Source organism: Cygnus olor, chromosome 1 (genome assembly GCF_009769625.2).
Source record: "Cygnus olor isolate bCygOlo1 chromosome 1, bCygOlo1.pri.v2, whole genome shotgun sequence".
Lineage (NCBI taxonomy): Eukaryota > Metazoa > Chordata > Aves > Anseriformes > Anatidae > Cygnus > Cygnus olor.
In genome coordinates this window covers 117,154,578-117,172,783 of record NC_049169.1, presented here as the reverse complement: position 1 = coordinate 117,172,783, position 18,206 = coordinate 117,154,578, and the positions used below count along the sequence as shown (strand labels likewise).

Below are 18,206 nucleotides of genomic sequence, written 5' to 3'. Positions count from 1 at the left end.
ACGTGCTCCTGCCACAGCCTGAACCTGAGTTCAGGACACTCACATCTTCCTACTCTTCTGCTCTCAGCCAAAATTGGTAAAGCCATTGGCAAGCCATTAGATCTCACCTGTCACCTCAGCTGCATCATGGAAAGGAAGCAGGGAATGCAGTTTAAAACCCATGAAAAGAGCACTTTTTCGTCATTTGATGACATACCTGCCTTCTTCATTTACATCCTGTGCCAGTTTCTGCTTATGCAAGGAATCACCACCACGGTGTTTTCCAAGCAAGTAATAAAATGAAGCCCAGGAATCTACCTGTTTAACCAGCAATAATTTGAAGCTGGCCATAATTAAATTTCTTTCTGTGTCCCCTTTTTGATAGCTGCAAGGAATTCTGTACGATTTGATTCCTTAGAACAAACCCATCTGAAAAGTTACCAAAACAACAACTGAAAAGCTGTACTGAGCTGGGCTTACATATATTAATCATTAGGCAAATCTTAGTTATATCCTGACAATTTAGCCAGAGCATGCATTTGAAATGAACTAGAAATGTTCATCATCTCATGACTGTGAGTACACTTCAGACAGGCTTTACTGCTGAAAACCATTACATGACTTTGACATATTTTCCACATCAAATATATTGGTTTCCTATCAGCAAGACATTTCTGACATATGGACCACGGACCTCACTCCTAAGGGGCTATTTTGTCATTGTAGTACCCTCTGCTCTTTGAAACTTCTTCCTACGTAGAAAAAAGTTCTCTGAACTAAATTCTCTGCTACATGATACACTTTGCTGTGACCACATAGCACTTGCCTAATCAGCCTTCCAGATGGAAAAACATCAGATTTGAAGTCCAGGGACTTGGACAGTGGACCCAGGTGCCTCAGAGAAGTGGGGTCATCTGAGGCCCTGGAGTTCTTCAAAACCCTTCTGGACAAGGCCAAGGGTGACCCCTTCAGCCATGAAGTCTGTCCAGCCTTGAGTAGGAACATGGTCTGAAGACCTCCAGACCTTCTTTCCCACTGAAATAATTCTCTGATGCCCAGCCTACCACGGCCTTCAGTCTGGAATTAGCTTCATCCCTCTATTTTCATCTGCTTCCAATTTTTAGCTGTCAAATGGGGAGGGGAGAAGAGGAGACATCTTTAGCCTTGTTCCTACAAAGCTTCCATAGAGATTAAAATATTCTGCCTTTTGGATCAGTCCCACTTGCATTTTTATGCTGAATTAAGCAAAGCTACACGGAGGTATGCAGTGTTCTCTGTGTTGGGGGGGAGGAGATTGGACAGAAGATCTGTAGAATCATGACTCAGATAAATGTATATCACCTCTAGAAGTATGGGCACTGTGTAATAGCTTTAGATGAGCAGTGTGCATAAAATAAATATATATACATACTGTATGATTTTACTTTTAGCAAGGATGACAGATCATTTTAACAAAGATGACATTCCAAGAGAATATTTTCAAGATATGATTTTTGTTTATTCAATTAATACTATCTGTATTTAACAGATCAAGATTGGCAATTGCACACAAGCACCCTGCTGCAATAATTTCATCAAAGCCAGTTCAGTAATTGAGGAGTAGAGGAGCAGGCTTGTTCCATTTTTTTTTTTTCCTATAAGTTCTATGCTTTATAGGCTTTTTAATGAGGTTAACCTCTTTAATGCAAGTAACTATAAAACAGGTAGTGGTATCCATCTCCGAAAAAGAGACACACAAATACAATATGTTTGTATTTCTGAAGGTGAAAATGAAGAGAGCGAGTAAAGCATATTAATCTTTGCTTAACACTCTTTAGTTCTGCTATTTGAATTAGAAAAAAGTTACAAAACAATATGATAAGGAGGACACCCCTTGCCCAGCCCAAACTCTTAAGAAATAGCAGCAGTCCTGCAGCTTTACACTTGTATCTCAGCGCCAGGACTCTATATTTAACAAGCTTTCCCTGGCTCCCACACCCAGATGAATTCATTGGAATGCAGAAGGAAAGCAAGAGCTCATCTGACTCATTAGGAGGCTGACACACAATTACCATCAATTAAAAATGCCTTCTAGAGCCACTGTGTGAATTTGGGTGTGCTTAAATAAATTAAACCATCAGGATCTCTGTAAGCAGAACTTAAGTTTAGTGTTGCACTCAGGAGTAATGCAGGTATGATTAATCTGCAAAAAATAATTTGTTGATGCGCTGACATGTGAAGGGATCCTCAGAGAAGCAAGGCCTGCTGAAGTTTTCCATCTTCCACTTCACTTGTTTGTGACTTCCAAGCAATATACTCAAAGAAAAGCTTCTCTATATGGGGAATGTATAGAAAAAATACCTGTTGTAACAAAAATATTTTGTTGATGCCAGGTGGTTTTATATCTTTCCTTTCGCTAGTCACTAGTGAGGAAAAAGGTTGGAAGGTAGAAGTGTGATAACAAATGATTTACAGATTGCTTCTGTTTTCACTGTATCAAGGTTAAGATGGTTTGTAAGCCTTTCTTAATCCAAGACCCTATTTAGGCTTAACTTGTTAGACTTAGAATAAGGCATTCAGGAGAACTTAAGGAGCTTTTGTGCCAAACCAAGAGATTAAGTTGCTTCTGTCATAAATGTTCCTTGAAAAAATTTATCTCAACATGAATTATTCTGATTTATCTAACATTTTTGACTTGCACTTTTGAAAGCTGAAGTACTGTTGATTAAGTTTTTTATTACAATTAAAAAAAAGTATACACAGAATCACAGAATCACAGGTTGGATGAGGTAGGAAGGGACCTCTGAAGATCATCTAGTCCAACCGCAAATACAAAGTATCAATTAAATGAACATGTATGCACAATTACACAAGTATTTTTAAAGTATATACAATAAAATAAGTACGTACCTATGCTACAGTTATTTTTATTCACGAGTCATAAGAAGCAGCCAATCCTACCTTTGCCTGTAGAAAGGGTAATAACTCATTATCTAGGATTATTGTACTGTTTCTTCATCAAAAAATATATAATTATTGTAGCTATAGGCACTTTGGGGCATGAACTGTCATTTCTGCTACTATTTATATTCTGGTGGTGCCCAAAGGATCCTTATGTTTAGCCCTTTATATGCTTATGCTCTTTATAAGCTTATAATGAAACACAACTAGTCCCACCGGTGGAAAGCACCCAGACCTCCACCAAAGCCTTTAGGAGGTGGCACAGCAGAAATAATGAATAACTCTACAGTGCAGACATAGATCTTGATATAAACTTTCACAGATATTTTTAATTCACTCACAGGTGCATTTTAGGACAAATAAGAAAGTTCATATCCTGTTTGTTTTATGTGTTGTTGTTTGTTTATTTTTTCATAAATGCAAAGTAATTCAAAAACCTAGATCTGTTTTGCACATTGGGTCTACTTCTAGCTGGAACACTGTGTAGAAATTTGTAATGGGAGAAAAAAAGCTGCATACATGTTCATTTCTATGAACATCGTAGTATATTTACTCTCCTATCTGCAGTAGGCAGTTATTCTGTGGAGGCAAGTGTGGTCAGAATCCTCAAAAAGTCTTAATGCTCTTTGCTGACATTTTAGACATATACACATACTCAGTGCACTGAGGCCAGACAATTACTAAACATAAAGAAGTTCTCAAGGAGAACATCTGCAGTTATCACAATACAGAAGTATTCTTATACGACCAAGTGGATGTTGAACTTTTTCACAATACAGGGTTTTGTTCAATAAAATAAACAGGTGTTGATTTTGTTTTTGTATAAAAATCCCTCCAGATATCAGGAGAAACCCAATTGTCAAGCAGAAGTCAAAAATCTTGTTTTACTTATAGAAACTAAAATGTAGAATGATTTTTTGGGGGGCGGAGGGGAGGCAGTTTCTTATTGTTTCTCAAAGACAGGACTGCTGTGCTAGGAAACATAAGTGTCAGTAAAATATAGAGATGGTTTTATTACCAATATAGATGCTGCTTTTTTTTTGGAAATATGTCTATAAGATTTAACGCTTACTATCTCCCCTGTAGTTGTATGAATCACGGAAGAAGGTGGAGCTGAGGAATGGGACAGGTGCTATTTATCAGGAATATTTGAAAAAAGCTACCAAGCTGAAATGAACAGAAATCACAAGATCCATTTATTTAATGATCTTTGATCATTTTCAGTCTTTGTTTAAGCATATTTATATTTATACTTGCAAAACTGGAGAGTGTGCAAATTTGGTACCAGGCAGAAAGATTCCTTCCTCTCGGGTCAGTTAGACTGAATTCATGATGGGAGAAATAAGTGTTTAAAGCCAGAAGCAACGTGACACTGCTTATGTTCCAGTGGAAACTGAAATTTGTCTTGCTACACACATAAACTGAGTGTGTCCTGGGGCTCACAGACCCAACAAGTGAGTTATTTGTAGCCACTATAGAAAAGACCTTCAGAGCACTGTAAGAAATGGTAACTTCCATGAGGATGCCCAGCACCACCTTGTAGAACTGAATAGCAAATAATTTCACAGACTTCACGTAATATCATTTCCATCAGTGCTTCAGCGGAGTGTTTCAGAAAGGAGAAACCTCTAGAAAATTGCTTATTTTCTGGTAGATTCTGTAGGCTTTTGAGCAGCTCTTGTACAAAGCTGTTGGTTTAAATTATGTTAATCTTCTTCACAGGGCAGTGATAAGCAACTTTCTGATTATGAGAACAAAACAAGGAAATAATGGGACAAATTCTCTGTGGACATAAATCAGTGCAATACCCTTGAAAGCAACACATAGCAGACTATTTCATTTGCTATCCAGCATGTTCTAAACAGGGAAAGAATGTTAAAATTCTTCTTTTTGAGCTGAGATTAAATCCTGCAAATTTGCCATGGAAACCGTTTCTTTCCTTTTTTTTTTTTTCTATCTTTTTTTTTCTATTTTTTCTTCTCTCTCTACACCCCCCCCCCCCCCCCCCCCCTCCTAATTTTGCAGTTGAATTATAGTGGCTGTTTAGAGACAGGAGGTGTGAGCATTGCATTTTTGGGGTGGGGCGGGGTGGGGTCTTGGGAGGGGATAAGAGGGAGAAATCAGGAGTTGTGGAGAGGGAGGAATACATCCGTCTTCAGAAAGTGCATTCATGTCCCTGAGCTCCCGGTGTCGAGAGCTAGCAAAGGGCAAATGCTTCTAACAGTTGGAGAATCGAAGTACGGAGGAGGCAATCCTTCTCCAGAAGCCAAGAAAACGCTCCGCAAAGTGGGGCGGCCTGGGCTGACCCACTTAGCGCGAGTGCCTGCGCGGGTGCAGATGGAGAGGGTAGGACAGGCAGGAGGGGAAGCTCCCGCAGCCACGTGAGCTGACTCACCAGCCCTGCTTGGCAGCACAGACCTGGTTGCCACAGCCTCAAAGGAGGCAGCAGCTCGGAAGAAACCCCCCCCAGAGTGTAAATAAGGCTGACACTGCCTGGTGAGGAGGAAAGGCTGGGACCTGGGGCACAGCCAAGGTGCCTGGTGTTCCCACCACGGTGCCTGGTGCTCCCACCACCCTGGTCCAGTAGCACTAGCACCCACACCAAGTCATGCCCACCCTGGCTTGACCACACTGTGGGACACTTGGGCAGCCCGAGGGGTCCTCAGATGCATGGGTAGGGTCTGCGTGTGCCTTTGTTTTGGAGGAAAAACTGATTTTTGCATTGTGCCTGGGTTGTTCTTTTGACACCACGGGTTGTTGTTTTTTCCTATGTTTGAATTCGCTCTTTGCAGAGCATGTCAAGGGGAATTCAAAGGTTATCTCAAACTCTTAAATTAAAAAAGCAAAGAGAAGAGCATGGGGTGGAGGCAGAAGGAGAAGTAGCCAACGTGGGCTCGGTTCCCCATTGCTTCACCCCATATGTGCTTTTGCTTATATTTTGCTCACAAACCGTCCTTCCATTTTGCATTGGATGCAAAATTTGTACTGGTCCCTCCCTTTTTAATAAAGTCAGGACTTGTAAATTTTATCTGGCTGACAATATTGCTGGAGCTAGGCTAGTTCTGCCTCTTACCAGTCCCCCAAAAGGATTTTTGGGTCCATCTGTCTCTGTTCCCCATTTATTGGTGATTCGAGTTTTTTTGTCTGTTTCTCTCAGATGGACTTTCTTTGTCATTTTCTCCTGATGGAGCATTTCATCATCCTTCTGTTGGCATCATGTCATGTCTGTTTGCTTATACTAAACATGAGGAATTTTTTATGATGCCTCATCAACCACATTGAATTTTTAGAATGATTTGTTCCTTCCTACTTCTTTTACTCACTCATACAGTAGACTTGTTCACAACAGAAATGAGACATTTCAAGGATGATTAGATGCTATAGCAGCCTAGCACAAAATTACATCTTTCTGCCTTGCTGTGTTTTTAATGTGGTACCTCACTGACTTCCACAGTCCTCAGCTGTTCACCATTTTTTCTTGAAGATGTCCACAAAATAGCTTGAAATTTAGAGAAAATTCATACTCTGACACGAACTTCAACAAACCTTCAGGGACTGAAAGATCTAATTAGGGTGGACAAGACTTACAAAATTCAGGTTTTATGTGTTAGTATGTCCATGGTTATTTTTCACATTATTTGTAACCCTTTGTTGTCCTGGAGTCAGAGTTGTTGTAGGCCTGGATGACAGCTGCTATGTACACCTGCTGTACGTAGACATAGCTGTACCCAAGGGATCATCTAGTTTCATCTAGCTTCAAAGCTCAAAATCTCTGTGTAGGAACATGCTGTAGTCTCCTTTCATTAATACAGGTGCTTCTAGACCACAGGTTGGACACAATATATTGCCTTGACACCAAAGATCAGAATTTTAGATCCTGTCTTTTTTTTTCACATATTCATTGTTTTGAAACACATTCTTAGGGTGACCTGCATTTAGCTGTTTCTTTTTGTTGATTGTTTGTGTGCGTGTGTGTGTACTGCTTTACGTTTGTTGTACTTGCACAAGTGACTGTACAATACATAAATGAATGTGTCATTTTTCCACAGTGAAATCCAAAACAAATAAAAGCCTCTATACAAACCTCCCAGAAAATCAGCTCTGAAGTTTTGGGCAGTTCTCCCACTTGCAGATGGACTGTCAGTATTCTTCCAGCAGAGCTTTCAGGTTCATCAGACTGTTTGTTCCAGTCCTTCATCTCTCTGATTGCTACTCATGTGCTTTGCGCTGGTGTTAAATTCTGTATATCCACTTCTGTGAGTTCTGCACAGCATTGAAATGACTGCTGATTCAGAAGGTAATGGGGATTTTTTTTCCAGGTCAGTAAATATAAACTTAGGATTCAGCATGCAGACTGGTGATGTTGAAAGACCGGCTTCATGCTTTCAGACCTAAGCAGGAAAGTCAGGCTGTTATCTAAAAGGGTTAGAAAATAGGGAACTGTGAGGCAAAGCAGAGTCCAGGCTTTCCTCCAGTAAACATTTGAAAGACTCACTTACATTTGTAGTCTCGTAATTGAAATTTGGGACACTCAGGATTTCTGCTTTGTCCACATTCCTGCTGTGATGAACTTTGGAGTCAAAATTATTGATATTTCCCATAAATGAAGATGCATTTTTTTTCTCCTTCTGAAAATTTAAAAAAGTTTCTTGCACCCAGGGAAGCCTTATAGGAATCATAGAATGAATCATAGAATGGCTTGGGTTGGAAGGGACCTTAAAGATCACCCGGTTCCAACCCCCTGCCATGGGCAGGGACACCTCCCACCAGACCAGGTTGCCCAAGGCCCCATCCAGCCTGGCCTTGAGCACCTCCAGGGATGGGGCATCCACAGCTTCTCTGGGCAGCCTGTGCCAGTGCCTCACCACCCTCATAGTGAAGAATTTCTTCCTAACCTCTAATCTAAATCTCCCCTATTTTAGTTTAAAACCTTTCCCCCTCATCCTGTCGTTATCTGATTGAGCAAAGAGTTGCTCTCCATCTTTTTTATAAGTCCCCTTCAAGTACTGAATGAGGTCACACTGGAGCCTTCTCTTCTTGAGGCTGAACATCCCCAGCTCTCTCAGCCTTTCTTCATAGGAGAGGTGCTCCAGCCCTCTGAGCATCTTTGTGGCCCTCCTCTGGACCCGCTCTAACAGAACAACATCCTTCTTTTGCTGGGGGCCAGTGGGAAGATGGAATATATTTTCATATATAGACACAAGTGAAGCTTGGAGCAAAACAGAAGTACATTTATGTCTCTGAAGGCCTAGACTACCATCCTAACTACCAGAACAGCCTTCTTCTGCATAAATAAGGGGATTTTGCTTGAATAAAGCTTCATGAGAAATGCAAATTTGACAGAAACTGCCTGAATCCTGTGCTGCTGAGGCTTTCTGTGCAGGAGCACCAGATGCCAAAAAAGAAGCGAGAGCAAAGTGTGAACCCAAACCCAGTTCTCAACAGCACAGAATGAGAGAGATCCTATTCCTGTCACTGTCTCATGTGCAGGGGCAGCTTCAGTACCAGGGCAGTTGCAAGGCAAATTAATGTATATGAATAAAAAATGTGTGACATCTTCGTTTTCTGCCACGCTATCTAAATCTTCCCAGAAACTAAGAGAGACCACTTATAACCATGAAGCAGAAAAAGGGTATTCCAAGCCTCTTTGGTTAATATGGAAATTAAAAACACCCATGGCTCCTTCCTTGCTTCCCTTTTGTTGTGAAAGATGTGAGGATAGAGGAAAACCGAAGTAAGAAAGCTGGAGGTCTCCAGGCTGATGCATTTGTTAGGCAGCACTTGCTGCTGCTGCTCTGAGTGGCCATTTCTGAGCTATTAGCTCCCTAATTTGGCCATTCATTTTGTTGACAGTGTTCCTGCTGGCACACTTAGGCACAACGTGCTGTAACAACACTCAGAATCAGGAAACAGGTGGATGAAACTGAGCAAGGTATGAACAGGAGAAGACAGCACAGTCTCCTCTAGGGTGATAACTGCTGTAGCTGGCTGTGTTTGGAGGAGGAAAAATTAACATGAATAGACTGGAAGCTTTCCTTTCCATATATGCAAGGATCAGCATTGGAATATATACAGGAACCAGGCAGAGGAGTTGGAGCTGAGGTGGGACCTGACCCTGAGCTCCTGCCTGGTTTTCGGGGTCAGCACTGAGCAGCCAAGCTCCATGAAAGTAAGGAAAGAAAGCTGGATGTGGGGGAAGAAGGTGAGCCAAGAGCACCAAGAGGTGAAGTAAATCAATACCATTATCTCACCGGCTTCCTTCTGAACCAGAGGAAGGGCAGCTTGCAAGCACTGAAGGTAGAGAAGATCAGGGCAGACAGGAGGGAGGCCAGAAAATCCATAACACCCTGCCAGTGCTACTGGAGAAAGACATCCTTGGAAATTTTATGCAGTAAAAGTATTAGTCAATTTGTTTATAGATACAAAAGGAATTTATTTATTTATTTTTTAAAATCTCTTTGCATCCTCATTATCATTGATAATTGGCTGCAATTTAGAATTAGAAAGAAGAGAAGAGTGAAAACTGAGATTTTGGTGTGCTTGAGAGCACCTATTTTAAAATAGTTTGCTTAAAATCCTGTAAAAGTGTTTGAAAATCAGGTTTTCACATTTTCAGGAGTGTGATTTTTTTTTCTTTCATGTATTTTAACAGGACATTCTAACAAAATCTATGTGGACAGTATGGGTGCATGATATGGTGTTTCTCACCTTGCATTAATAGGATTTGAAATCAATAGCTTCAGGGCTAAAAGATGAGCATCTTCCAAAAACAAAGGACTAACTCCTGTTATTAGCAGCTGTAGTAAAACATTCATGTTGGCTACTTCCTTGAGCATGATAAAGATCGATACAGAGCTAAGTAGGTTACAGTAGGGCAGCAAATATTTCCCTGATTGCTTTATGTTGCAGAGTAATGGATGCAAGGCTGGCATCCTTGCAAAATAAGAAGCTTAAGACAATTATTAATGAATTATTATTCAGAAATATTTTTATTATAGTGACTCTATAATAGTCATTAGTAATAATGAATCAATATTGCCTCAAGGTGCGTGCTCACTATGAGGCACTTCTCTGTGCTCACCTTCTCATCTGATAGAAACAGACTTTCCTGCAATAGATAAAGATGTTTGGTTACCTGAACTGCAGGCTTCACCCATAGATGTGGCACCCCAAATTAATGTCGAGACTGATATGAAGATATGAAACCTCTTAATTCCCCATCCCTTGTGTAACTTTTTTCTTTAATTGTAGTCCAAAATCAGATGGGATTACTAACTGTATGCTTTTATTTATTTATTTCCCCCCCTATATGTGCAAAGGAAATCCTTTCCATTAATCTTTTCTTCCTGTACACTAGGGGTCTTGCAGCTCAGGGCTGACTCAGGATCATGTCCTCAAATTCCATGTACTAACACCATGCACGGAAGCATACTTTTACTTATTTTGATGCACTGAAATTACATGATCTGCTATATATATATATATATATATATTTATTTTTTTTTGCATAGGGAATGCAGAATTTCCCCAACTTTCTTGAGAGTCTGCAAACTGTCCCCAGATAGCTGAGACAGGGGGAGGACCTTGTTGAAGTACAAGGGGTTTCACATAGATGACCTGTTCTGATTTGAAGCGATTTAAGATCCCATTCAGACTCTTTTCTATTTAAAGTATAAGGGAAAGAGCAGATCAAAGAGCACCAGACAGAGATCTGAAAATGGATATGCATTCAGTCGAAGGAAAAAATGGCTTACATTTCCTATACTTTCTATTTTCATCCTGTGCGAAACACTTCCTAATCCAGAAATATCTCTCTTTTTTAAAAAGTGCTCAAAATTCAGGATTTCTAACATTGAAAACCATGTAAGATTGTTGGCAGTTTGCATACCTTAATGTTACAGGACTTTTATCTGGAGGTTAGAATATATGAATCAAATAAGGGAGATGTTACTGAGTATGGATTAATTTTGAAAGGAAAGATATAACAAAAGGTTATAAAGGTGGTTTTTTTGTTTGTTTGTTTGTTTGTTTTTCCAGAAGGTAAGATTTTAAATTTCACTTTGAACTGTTGAATAGTTTTTAATTTGAGTATGAAATCAATTTTGGGAAAACTATTCCACAATGAAATGCTATTATGTGATAACATGTATGATAACATACATTATGATAATTATAATGCATTTTCTGAGCATCTGAGATTTTACTTCTTTATAAAATAATTGGCTTTATACTTTCTCTATTGCACAGAGACAAAAACTTGCTTATTTAAATGGTTTGTTTTTTCAAAAACATACACATATTTTTGACTTTTTATACTGACTAGTCTATGTGATAAAAGTGTGTGATTTATATCAATAGAAAAACTGGCCATTAAAGATGTGTTGGTACCTTATGGCATTTACTAAATTGTTTAAAAAATGTTTAGATTGCAATAAAACTATAATAAAAAATATCCTGAAAGAGATAAGTAATTAAACTAAACCATAGAACTACATAAATTGTTTTTCATTTTATTATGTAGTGATATTAAGACCAATGTTTTCCAATCAACATAGATAGGATATTTCTCCCTATCAGTTATACCCTACTGCCTTGGAGGAAATAGAAATAAAGCTGGTATTCCAACAAACTATTAATGCATTTATAAAATGCCTTAAAAAGATAGGAAAAAAAAAAACATACTTTTTATTGGTAATTTAAATAATATTTTACATTTTGAATTTTTCTCAGCCACTATTTCATTGTCACATTGACAATGTTTTACACAGTTTTACAAGCTATAAAGAAGTCAAGGAATATGGCTGAAGTCATAATTTCTTTATCTTATATTCTGAAATATTCTGAAAGTAAGGAGAACTAAGCTTTTGTTTTATCAAAGTTCTGACAAAAAGTACTTTAGTGCTGGGATTTTCAGGCAAAATTCTAAAAAGAACTTTAATGACTGCACTATTTTCTCTTGTTGGCTAGAGGGAAATGTTGTGTGCTACCAAAAACAGCACTCTTGGAAATTGTTCTGCAGTTGTAGTTTAAATATGTTTTTCCTCACAGGTTACCAATTCATCCTTTTTCAGAAGTATATTAAGCTCCAATTCTGTAAACACTTAAACCAGTACTGCCAATAATTTCAGATTTAGGGCTTTAAACACTTCTGAAAAAGAATTAATGGTTGAGTCTGGCCTGCAAGCAGAAATGTGAGGGTGCAAAATCCAGGATCAAATGCTTCATTCTTTCTTGATTGTAAATTGAATTCAGGTTATACAGATTTGGCTAAAATTAGGCCCTCGGGTAGTTATTTGGTTCAGTTAATGCTATTAGAAAAATTGTTTTAGAGGAAAGATGGAGGTTATTTCAATTCCATGTGTTCAGTTTTTTAACAAGGCTGTACATTAGAAAAAAAATACCACATAGTAACAGGCAAAATCACTTCTTGCAAATCCATTCTTTAATGAAAATTCTTCTAGCAATCCCTCTTCTGTAAGTTGGAAATAAATTTTGGTGCCATATTTTTACAGAAGTTTGTTAGATGTCATCGTAGATATAATTGTTAAAAAGAACTCATATAGAAGAAAGAGCCCATCCAACGCACAGTAACAGATTAACAAATATCTAAATGATGAAAAAAAAATCTGATATGGCAAACATCCAAAAAAATACTAAGTATTTTAAAAAGAAAAAAAAAAACACTTTTCACATGTTCAATCATTTTTTAGGCATCTGTTCTCCATAGGGTTTGTTGTATGAACTTCTTCATTTTTGCCTTTTTTTAATAAAATTTGTTCTGCTTCTTTTGAGGAGGGTAGTTCTTTTATTCCTCAGTCAGCTTTCCCAGATCTTCAGATTTTTGTTTTGTTGGTTTGCTTGTATGTTGTTTTTGTTGTTGTTTTTAATTTTTAAGTTTCTGTAAATTCTAAGGCTTTATATCTTATGGGCATTTTTCACATACCAAGAAAGTGTTGAAGCAAATCGAAAATATTTCCAAACTTTTTCTCGAACCCTCAGTGAAGCTCTACTGCTTTCAAGAACAGCAGTAATAACAATCTCCTGCTTTCTGTAGTGCTTTCAGTCCCTGTTTGCCCAGGTCTCAGACCTCTGACCCCAGAAGGCAACGGTATGTCCCATCTTCCATCCTTAGGGCCAGGGTTCTTGGCATTTGGCTTTGTTGTTCCACAGACATTTAATGGTGGTGCATTTGTGTTGCCATCCTGGTACAAACCCAGTGTTAGCTTCATTTGCACTTCTTCACATCACAATATGACTATATATATATATATATATATATGTATATATATATTATATATATTGAAAAATGGCTAAAAGCCCTTCCTGACCTTTTTATCTTGCTGGCAATGCCACTGCCTCTCTATTAATAACAGGCTTTGAGGAGTGTTTTGTCTGCACTGGCAGCATATTTCTTACTCAGTTTGGTATCTGCAATAACAGTACTTTTTTGAAGTGCAAAAGACATCTATAAAAATCAAGCCCATTTCCCTGCTTAAAATCAGCCACAGTCATTGCTGCTTCCAGCTCGCATTATGCTTTACATCTTTTTGTTGAAATTCCATCTGCGATGATTGTCGGTGAGCAGTTGCCATCAGTGAAGGTGAAGGCCCCTCACTGAAGTGGCATGAATAATGTGCTTCGTCAAAGAGTGTGTTATGCTTGTTTGGCTTCAATGTTTACTGATTTCTTGGGCAAGATCTTCAGTTCCTAACAATGTCCTGTGGAGCCAAAGTATCTGTCTAGAGTGGCATTGTCCTTGAAGGCAATGCTAGCAGGAAGCCGGGGAAGAGAAGAGCTATTTTTCATTTCCTAGGAGACCTTAATTTGTCCCTTTCAGATAGACAGTGCCAGTGAGGCTGTTTTCATGTACCTGCTCTCCACATGGTCTGCACAGCTTCTGAGAGGTCACTTGAAATCCTCAACTTTCCTAGACAGAAATCATAGTATCACAGAATCATAGAATCATTCAGGTTTGAAAAGAGCCTTAAGATCATTAACTCCAGACATCAACCTAACACTTCAACTCCGACACTAACCCATGTCTCTAAGCACCACATCCACATGTCTCTTAAATACCTCCAGGGATGGCAACTCCACCGCTTCACTGGGTAGCCCGTTCCATTGCCTAACCACCCTTTCCATGAAGAAATTCTTCCTAATATCCTATATAAACCTCCCCTGGTGCAACTTCAGGCTGTTTCCTTACATTCTATCACTTGTCACCTGAGAAATAAATACTAATGGAGTGGCTTAAAAAGGTGCAAGCTCATATTGGTGCATCCACGTGCAAAATTTACACAGTCCTTGCTGGGCCTTTACGGATTGGTTTTGTACGTGTAGGCCTACAGTGGTTTCCACAGGAGCACAGAGGTCCCAGCCAGCCAGCTGGTCCCCTGGGGACGAGTGGGGCACATTAGCAGGTCTCCAAGCATCCCTGGTTATTCCTGGCCCAGCACTTGATCCAGGCTCCTCCTCCCACCCTCAGGCCCCCCACCAGCCCTGTCAGTAACCCACTCACCCTGAGCCATGCCACCGGTGGGCCTCTCTGCCAGCTCAGAGCTAATCCTGGGACCGGTCCCCCCCACCAGGGTGGTGTCCATCTGCAACCCCCCTGGCTGTCCAGGAGCCACATCTGCAGATGTTTTCCTGCAGGTGGTCAGCCAGGTGATAATCGGCATGGATGGTTTGTATTTTCCCCACTGGCCTCGTGTTTTCTTCCATGAGTCCTGCATCGCCTCTTGTATTTTACCTTGCCTGGTGAGGCTGTTTCTCCCCATGACGCGTACCTCTCCCCATGGGCCAGTTATGTAAGGTATTGCTGCTCAGTGTTTATCCAGCCCTACATTTCGATCCCCTGTAGAGAGCACATTGTGTATCCTACTGGCAGCAAACAAAAGCAGCTTCCTATACAAAATACACAAGCCCTGCTTCTGTGCCTGCATGTTTAGGCAAACACACTTCTGTGTTTCGGGACGCAAAGGAAGAACGCTATCCGTGCCTGCTTTCCTGGTGATGCGTGGCTCCGAACAGCAGAAAAAAAGAAAATAATCCCCCTAATAAGGAGAAAAGAACCTGCTTCACTACCGTGTGCTGTATACACATCGTTCCCACTTCACGCAGTCACACCGTTTTAAATGCAGACAGCTCTTCCAGCCAGCAGCGTCACAGTCACAGTCGTTTCAAAGGCAAACACATTTGTTTTGTCTTTACAGCCGAGGGGCTCCTCCTTTCTCAGGAGGTTCTTTAGGTTTCAGCTGTTGAGATAGAGTAACACTTTCTCTAAAAGGGGAAAAAAAACAGTCAAAAATCCCACCACCCCAGGCCCCAGGTTCTAGCTGATACAAGTGTTTGACACTCCTCTTGTTGTGGGCAAGGTGTAGGTGTTCCTGAAGAGAAAAAAAAATATATACATAAATACCTACTTTTCTCATTATCTCTTCCTCTCCATGCCTGGATGATTTGTGTCTTCCCCTCTTTTGCCTCCAGCCTGCCACTACTCACAAGCTGTATTTTATGTAGTTGCAGCTTGTTCATTGCAGGCATCAGACTGAGCCCCCGCAACCAAGCCTGATCTGTAGCAATCCAGACTCTGGCCATTGGGGTGGCCTGGGCTGTCTTCATAGCTGCTGTGGCTCAGTGCTGGGGGCCACCTGCAAGGCCACCAGCTCTGAGGCAGCTCGGCTGCATCCTCCAGGTAGGAGCATTCCTGTGGGCCGCCCCTGCTCAGGGTGCATCAGCTTCTGGGTGGATCAGACTGACCTGATAAAACCTGGGCATAGGGTTTCCTGCTGCTTCCTTCAATTTTCCAGGGCCAGCACAAGAAATAAAAGGGTTTCCAAGCTTGGGTGCAGTGGATGGTCGGGATGGAAGGCTTGCTGGGCAATGGGGCAGTACACACTCAGTGTCACTGTCAAGGGAAGGCACAGCTCTGAAGCTGGGCTGGCAGATTACCCTGGGAAAGGGAAGAAAGAAATGGTCCAGGCAGGTTGGATAGAGGTCTGTGTGCTCTCAAACAGGGGATTTTTAAATGAGCAGAAGCTGGGTTGCACAGAGGTGAAGGAGCTTCGGAAAGCTCTGAGCACAGGGGGAAGGCCAGGGCTGGCAAGGATGAGTGTAAAGGAAATAATTAATCTTTAATGAAAGTGTGAGTGGGAGGCATAAGGGGATGGCTGAGGAAGGATGGAGCAATACTGGAGAGGGAGAGGTTGGGGATTGAATGAAACAGCAATTGTTGCAGAGTATTTGTACAACAGAAAACAAAGCAAACAAAACAAAACTTTCTCTTGCTGTTAGTGCAAGCTGCTCCATTTTTTCCTACCCTAACAAACTTAAACACTCCCTGTATCAGCCTCCAGCTCCTCACCTACCTTTCAGTTTCTACCCTAAAGCAATCTTTCCTAAACTGAGAGGAGCACTCCTCCTGAGGAGGAAGGGAAGCAGAGCCCACGGAGGGAACAAGAGATACACAAAGTGCACAAGTGCTCAGGTGGTTTCTGTGGCCCCATTCAGGCTCCCTGTCCCTGAAAACATGTCCCTTGCAGGAAAAATTTCCAAGAATTCCCTTTTATTCCCTAGCTGAATCTGACAGCATAACAAACCATAAGTATGGTTTTAATATAGGCAGTTAGAGACCCTTATGGCCAGCCCAGCCACTACACCTACTGACAGCCTGTGCTGTGCTGAGGACCATCTGACGCTGAGCTGCCTTTGAGCCCTGCAGCCGGGGGGTGTCATGGCTCCTCGAGCAAGGATCTGTCAGCAGAGCACTGTCCCTCCCCATCTGTGGTCCGCAGCAGAACACCCTTTCTTAAGGGTGACGTTGGCTCTCCCAGACACTCCTGAAGTCTCATTTTTACATGTTGAAATTGCAGTCCCCTCTCCAGCCCGTGTTACCATCAGTAACCTCTTCTTCATTTTCGTACCTTCGTGTTCCAAGCATCTTACATATTTCTTTGTGATGAGAGCATGGGATTGCTAAATTTCTGTGAAGCACTGTAAAGCTGTCTTCCTCTGCCTGAGAAAACTGGAAACTGTTAAACACATCAAAGGTATTAGACCCCGTTACTGTCAGGAGCAAGATCTGTGTCCTTTTTCACTAGCACTCATTGCTTACAGACACAGAGTGAAGTATGGTTTACATTTCTCCCAGTTGCCTCCCATATTTGTAGAGTGTCAGATCTGATAGAGCTTTTAGTCACTCTGTTTTTCCACTTATATAATTTTTTTTCTCTCTTCTTTAAATTCTATGCTTTCCTGGTGCTGTGAGACGTTCAATGGCTTAGAGGGACCACAGCCCTTCAGAATCATCCTCTCCTGTCAGAGTCTGCTTCCAGCTGCCTCTGCTCAAAATAAAACAGACTTCCGCAGACCCTCCATACATTGTACATCCCCAGCCCTAAACCCACGTGAAGGGCTGGCTCCCCTTGCTACAGATATTTTTTTTTTTCTTGCCCCCAGGAGGAGCAGGACCTGCAGACCAGGAGCTGGAGGCAGGTGGCTGCTGCTGTTTCACTGTGCACTCCAGAGGAAGTTGTGATGCTTCACACAACTAAAATCTGCATGGAGGAGGAAAAAAAACCATACACACACACACACACACACAGAGCTTTGCAAAAGCACTACTGGGAACAAACCCAGAATAGGAATCAACTAGCTCTGTTCCGTTGCTGATTTTTTAAAAATACATATAAAACTTCCACAGAACCGTGTGTGATCTCCCACCTGCTAATTACAGATTTCTTATGTGGGCAGGATGCAGATTTCAGTTATATCAGCATTAATCTAGAGCAACTGTATTGATGAGCTTACAGCAAAGGTTGATTTGCTTTCCTTTTTTTTTTTTTTTTTCCCATCCATCTTAAATGTCATTTTAAAGGGACAATTTCTTTGTGGATTTAGAATTTTTTCAATAAGTTTAAGAGAATGATGACTACCCTCTAGCAAATAACTGGAATGATGTCCAGGAGCTGAGCTGCAAAATGGTCTGTCAGATTGGCAAAGAGGCTTCTCTGACGTTTTCTACAGGTCACAGGTAAACTGCTAACACAGGGAGCCCTTGGAGGTGTGAAGTGTCATAACACCTTGAGGATCACTTTGCCCAAGGATGGCCCCAGTGCTCTTCGTCTGGTGGGGATCCCTCCATTTGCTAGGGATGCACAGCACCCTCTTACTTGGATGTGTTTCATTGCCAGTGCTGGTGCTGGCACATGCACAGCCAGGCTGAGCACAGGAGGGGAGCAGGGTGCAGAAAAGAGACAGAGGGTTATAAAGCTCTGGAGTGATGGGCT

The 18,206-nt window shown here is 41.1% G+C and overlaps 1 protein-coding gene and 1 long non-coding RNA gene across 2 annotated transcripts in view; one reads left to right on the top strand and one right to left on the bottom strand.

Annotated features, from left to right (window-relative positions):
• The window catches only part of LOC121064165, a 43,684-nt gene extending 26,057 nt beyond the window's left edge, over positions 1 to 17,627 (top strand). The window contains exon 3 of the transcript XR_005816375.1: positions 17,377 to 17,627. The gene's annotated coding sequence lies outside the window, so the exon portion shown is untranslated. The remainder of the gene's footprint in view (positions 1 to 17,376) is intronic.
• Positions 13,477 to 16,550, bottom strand: LOC121064167. Its single transcript, XR_005816379.1, has 4 exons — positions 15,338 to 16,550; positions 14,992 to 15,173; positions 13,790 to 13,846; positions 13,477 to 13,714 (listed from the first exon to the last, which is right to left on the bottom strand). It is a non-coding gene; the product is annotated as an uncharacterized LOC121064167 (long non-coding RNA).
• Positions 17,628 to 18,206: the final 579 nt, after the last annotated feature.